The sequence below is a fragment of the Aphelocoma coerulescens genome, unplaced genomic scaffold (assembly GCF_041296385.1).
Source record: "Aphelocoma coerulescens isolate FSJ_1873_10779 unplaced genomic scaffold, UR_Acoe_1.0 HiC_scaffold_112, whole genome shotgun sequence".
NCBI lineage: Eukaryota > Metazoa > Chordata > Aves > Passeriformes > Corvidae > Aphelocoma > Aphelocoma coerulescens.
The window spans coordinates 185,377-191,610 of NW_027183471.1; positions in this window are offsets into that span (position 1 = coordinate 185,377).

Below are 6,234 nucleotides of genomic sequence, written 5' to 3' on the forward strand. Positions count from 1 at the left end.
ATTTGAAGGAGATAATTAGGTTACAAGCTGTCTCGGAAATAATTACCAACCAGCCAGCCACAGCGCTTGACCTTTTTGCTGAGCAACCCACTTAAATGAGGAAAGCGGTATTTCAACATTGGATGGTATTAGATTATCTGTTGGCAGAAGAAGGAGGAGTTTGTGGGAAATTAAATGACTCGAGCTGCTGTTTGCAAGCAGATGACAGCGGAAAAGTGGTCAAACAAATAACAAAGGAAATAACGTCAGCTCGTGGACCTGTCCAAATGTTGAAAGGATGGGGATGGGACATGTTTTCATGGTTAACTGGCCAGCTCTGGGCTAAATGAATACGATTCCTCCTCTTACATGCTATAGCAACTCTCATCTTTTTACCATGTGTGACACCATGCTGGCGGCAGCTCTTTCAGCAGGTGCTCAAGGGGATGCCGCTAGCAGCCATGCCTACCTGATCCAGAAATGACTACAAAAGGACAGAAAAGAATGTCACTGCAAATAATAGCAAAACCCAAGAAGACTCCAGAAGAAAAAAATTAAATCCATGGTAATTAAGGTTTGTAAAGACAAATACAGAGCAAATAAAAAGAGGAGGGATTAAAAGGAATGAGATGGATGAGTCTTTACAAAGAGACCGTGTGAATCGGCCTGTAGACAAGGCTAGGAAGTTATGGCTAGTGAAGTAACAGAAGAAACTAGGAGTTCTCTAGAACTGTTACTAATCATCAGAGACTGTTGATTAATCAAGGCCGTGTTAAATTCCTGAACCTAGAGCAAGGCAACAAAGACTTAAGAGCATTAGGAATGGGGTTCTTTTCTTTCTTCTCGATGCCAAGAGGGGGGTGCATATTAGAGGGGGGCGCATAGAGTAGGCAGTTCCGGAAGTCTGTATCTCCCGAATACCTCAGCCAGTGGGGAAAAGGAAGAGGGTGCTGTGGCCGGGAACTTGGCATCAAAAGGGGGCTGCATCCCGCAACCGTTTGACAGACGCCATGGGAAAAGCCCCATGGACTCTCCCTGTAGTCGAAGAATGTTGCAGGACTCCTCTGTCTCCTTTTCGGATATAAACCTCAGGCATCGTGGATTAATTTTCCCTAACGGCAGCGACCTGCCGCGTGGTCTCCGTGCTCCTCTCCAGCCCCCCGGGACGTGTAAAATAGTTCCCAGCGGCTCCCACCGCGCGTTGCAGACGGCTGCGCGGCCCCGGGGCTGCCCGCAGTGCTCCCCTGCCCCGCCAGGGCTGCCCGCGGGCTGCGGAGCCGCCTCGCCACCGGCGCGGCCAGGGCTGGGGCCCTTCTCGACAGCAGCCGAGGGGCTGCGGAGCGGGCGGCTGCCGGACGATCAGCTATTTTATGCCGCGCGGTGCTGCCGCCTCCATCTAGCTCTCCATCGCGCCGCCGCCCGCCGCCCGCCTGGCGCGCTCACGCTCGGCCGCGCTCGCCGCCCGCCCAGCCTCGCCGGAAGCTCTCCCGCCCGGGCTGTGCCCCGGCTCCGCCGGCAGCTCGGCAGGGCCCGGCCGCACGCGTGCTGCGTGGCTCGGAGCAGCCGCGTTGCGCCGCAGGCGACGGGGAAGGCGGGGCGGGCCGGCGCCATCGTGGTAGCGCGAGGAGAGGAGCGCCCGGGCGGGGCGGCGAGCGGCGCGGCGGTGAGCGCTTCTGCTTCCTGTCGCTCGGCGGCCGCCCACGGCAGGTGCCGTGTGACCCCGCGGAGCGGCGGGGCCGGCCGGGCGGTGCGCGGCGAGGCTTTCGGCCAGCGGCGGCCACAGCGAGAGGCTGCTGGCACTGCCCGTGCCGGTGGAGAGAGCGGGGATCCGAGGCCGGCCTTCCCCGGGCGACGAGGGGAGGCCGCCTTTGCCGCGCTGCCCTCCGTGCAGCATGTGGCCGATTCCGGCGAACCCGGGGTCTCCGCAGCGGCGCGGGCGGGAGGGAGTGGGGAGCGCGCTCGGTGCCGTGCCGGCCGCTCCCGGCCAGCGCTGCGCTGCGCCGAGGCGTTTTCCCGCCCGTCCTGGGAAGGACATAAGCGACACCGTAGTTGGAGCTTAGCTGTCAGGGGGTACAACTTCCCTCCATTGGCGACCTCCTTTTCCCTCTGATTCAGCTACCTTGTGGTAGGTGCGATGGTGCTGAAGAAGGGTGGCGGCTTGGCACAGTTGCTGTCATAGGTGGTGCGAGAGCTCCACGCAAGGAGCTTTGAGTGGCATGTGTGAGGGTAGGAGGGTACGGCACCCATAGCTGAAGGCAAAAAAGGTCAGGGCATGTCATCAGCCGCAGTCGTGCTAAGTTGTTCATCTTTGCAAACTGCTTGCCGAGTTGTTCCTTTCTTAGGTAATGGGGGCTTGTATCAACCAGAACTGCAAATGGTCAGTATTTGCAGAGAAGGTTACTTGGACTGTTGTTGAAGTGAGTGTAGCAGTTTCTATGGCATTCTGCAAAAAAAGTGACAGGTCTCCCTGTGTTCCCCAGTTCTTAACAAAGATGAAGTTAACAAACCCCTGAAAAGAGGTTTTGCAAAACTTCAGGGATATTTTCCTACTAGTACTGTAGAGACAACCATAGTCACCTTGTCTTTCCAAAAGTGAAGGTTCCCTATTTTTGTCCAAGAGCATCAAGTGCTTTTGATCAGCGTTTGTGTGCATGCATTAGCCTCGTTCTTGCTCTTCCTTGGAGAACTTTTACAATACTCACATGATCTGTGTAGGCTGCAGACTGCAGTGGTGAACTTCAAGGCTTCCAGCAGAAGGGAGATGCTATCCACATTTTGGATTCTCCTTAGTCTGAACCTTCAACGTCCAAGGCTTCACTTTTCAAGCAGTTGGAAGAGCTCCAAATTAAGACATGAACAGGTCTTAATTGACCTTGCCACCGCCTCAGTTAGTCAAGTAATGCTGTGCATTGGATTTGACTAGTGCAACATGTGCTTAAAATATGTAGAGTAACTCCTCGATTACCCTCTCAGAAGGGTTGGAATGGAGAACAAGGAGTTCCCAAGACAAATATTTGGTGTACGAGGAGTAGAATTTAGGAGTTGATTGCAGAGCACTGCATGCACAAATGTCTAAGGAGAATCCATCTTTTGATGTCCCATCTATGCTTGTTCTCATTTGAAATCCTGCACATTCTGCAGGCTGGTTTTGTTAGGCTTGGGGCTGGGGAAGGAGTGATGGTGGGGGAGGAGTGGGTGTTGGTTTGGGGTTATTTTTTTGTTTCCAGAATAGTGTACACAGAACTTGTGCCCAAAACCAGCAGTAGGAAACAATGCAGGTATAAAAGAAGGTCACAGAAATGTCAGATAATACGAATCTGAAAGCGCTTCAGTATTTTACTCAGGAGTTTCACTCTAACAAGGTGATTTTCCTTCACAGAAATGTAGTGGCAGGCTTATGCCATGCTAGAAGTGATGACCTTTCTCTGCCCCAAATTGAGCAGCAAAAGGTTTTGGCTCTTAATTTGAACCCCTGAGCCAGCTGTGTTTCAGGCTGCAGAAGCTGCAGCTGTTGTGGCAGACGCGGGGTGCAGCCCTGCCTGCCAGTTCCGAGCTGGCCTGCGCTGGTGGCAGCCGTCAGCGCCCGGGGTCCCCTGTGCCACCCATGCCAGGGCTCTGCCTGCCTGCCTCGCAGCCCTGGTAGCCTCAGGGAAACATCGCACTACTCCATCTGCTTTAAAAACAAACAAGCAAACAAAAAGCTCCCTGTAAATATATGTAGAAGTCTTGAAACTAATTCTCAGCGCTTGCTCGGAGTTTGTTGATGGAGCAAATGGATTTTGGATAAACTGCTATTGCTAGTACTACTTAGGTTCCTAAACTTCAGAAGGGAGGCTATGGTGGTCACGTACCCCTGAGGAATGTTGGGAACAGTAAGACAGCTCAGTCATTTCAAGGTGGCCAGAAAATGGGTGTGGCAGTGGAGTGGACACTCTGTGAGTAGGTAGCCTTAAGTCATGTAACGACATGCACTTCAGTGGGAATTTTGCATCAACACCAAGAGATTGTGTCATGATGTGTTGCGTAACAACAAATTGGGCCAAAATTCTGCTGATTTTGACCAAGGTGGATGGGCCACCTTCACTTAAGCTGGCAAAGGGACATAAGTCAATGATGTTTGAAAAACAGCCATGAAACATAGCCCCTTTAGTTTGTTGCTCTGTTGCAAGTCTGCAAAGCTCTGTTGACAGGTCATTGGAAGTAGCTGTTGGAATCTAAGTGCAGTTGGACGCTTTGTCAGTCAGCATCAGCAGGAGGCTTAACGGTTTAGGTTGAGAGGTGGTGCATGGTTTTTTTTCAGAGGAATGGCCCAGTGAAGAGCAGTGTTCACTGCCATGACTACCGTTGTAGCCTTCAAGAGCAATGGTTCATTCAGAGAGAACTTCCTTGGTTCTGCTGGTTTGGTTTCGCAGCTGGAGCAAAGGTACAGCACTGGAAGCAATTCCTAGGGCAGAAGCGGGAGATATCCGAAGCTCTGGACTTCGTTGCCTAAGTGAGCGTAGTCTAATTGGAAGAGTGGTGAGCATCAGTGATATCAGATTTTTTACAAGTTCTTAATTCTGTCAAAACAAGAAAGAAGGAGAGTGATGAAGATGAAATCCTTTCCTCTTCAATCTGCCTATGCAACAACTTCAGCTGTAGTTGTAATGTGTATTCACCTATTTTGAATTGCCCAAAACCAGGCCTAGAGATGCTTCAGAGTCAGAGAAGCGGGTATTTGCTTTATTCGGCGCTGGGTGCATGGGGGATCACTCCTCCTAACACACACACACAGAGCACTCCATACAGTCCAGCATTATGTGTAAAATTTATGAACATTCATCACAATTCTTGGGATAGGAGTGGTTCTAGAAATTACTTCTCGGAAGTCATTAATATCATTAGCATACGTGCCATGCATGCGCTGTGTACGCTGATGGGCGCACTGAGGAAGGCTCCTCTTCTTCCTCGAGGGTCTTTCTGATGAAGATCAGTAGTCTTTGTCACAATGCACTTTTTACCTTTCTTTCTGGAGCATGCACAGTTCTTCGGTGGCTGATGCAGCGATCTCTGTGCCGGTTTTCAAAAGATCCTGTTCCTCTTATCTTGACAAGATTAAGGCGAATCCTGCTGCTTAGGTTTTGTGATTAACATTTGCTGTCTCTTAGTAGTTCACTCGTGTTTACATGAGTTAACTATGGATCAACCCCCTTCTCAATTTTAGCACTGAAAGGATATTAGAGTCATTTAAAGAGATGTCTCCTATGGAGTACTATAAAACTGCCATAATGGTAAGACGTTTTCATACAGTAGTTTTAGCACAGAAGTAATATATGTACAATCTTGGATGTTTCATCCTGCTGGCTCAGGAGCCAGTATTGAGCTTTTCTCCTTTAAATCCAGTCTTAGAGCTCTGCAAGGATCACTGCAGCATGACGTTGTGACAAGGGGATGCTGATTCATGCATAAACCTTTGACGCTTTCCTTCTATCTTCAAGCAGCTTTGAAAACCAGTGATTATCTGGCATGTTGCGACTTGAGAGTCATGGTAAAGGTTTCACCAAACACTTTGTAATATCAGGCTACAGCTTTCATTCCTAAGGAAAGAGCATTGAGCAGATTGCTGGCAAAATGCTGAAAGAATGAGCCAAAACCAAAATCCTTTAATGGGAAAGATGGAAAAAATTTAGATGTGTTTATTTGAACTAAAAATAATGTGGACCAAGCCTAAATGTATTTCACACTAAATTCTTAGAACTGATTTTAAGGGAAGAAGTGAGAAAGATGAATTCCCAAGCGGAATTTTCAGCAGCATAATATTGAGCATTTATTAGTAGAACAAAGGCATATCACAGTGCAGGAGCACTTAGCAATATTGCTAGAGGCGTGGCTCCATTCATTTTACTGTGAACTTTAGTACTTCTTTAAACATAGTCCTTAAGCCCAGAAAGTCATTTACACTTCACTCAACTTTCCCCCCTCCGTCTCTGCCCCCTTGCGCCAGCACACGCCAGCACACTGCCACCTCGGTCCTCTGAGTAGCTCCAGAATTGAAGGCAGGCACCCCCCTCCGGTGCCTCCTCAGTCTCCAACCTAATTTGTAGTTGATGGGTTCTTTGGGAGGTGTGAGTTTTGATGAGATAACAGACTTCCTGGGATGCATGCGGTTTATCTTCTTTGTTTCTTGAAGATGTCTTGGTTTCCACCTCTGTAATTTCTCAACTGAAAGGACATTTATTATCATGTGTTTCTTCCTACGTTTCCCAACACGTTACC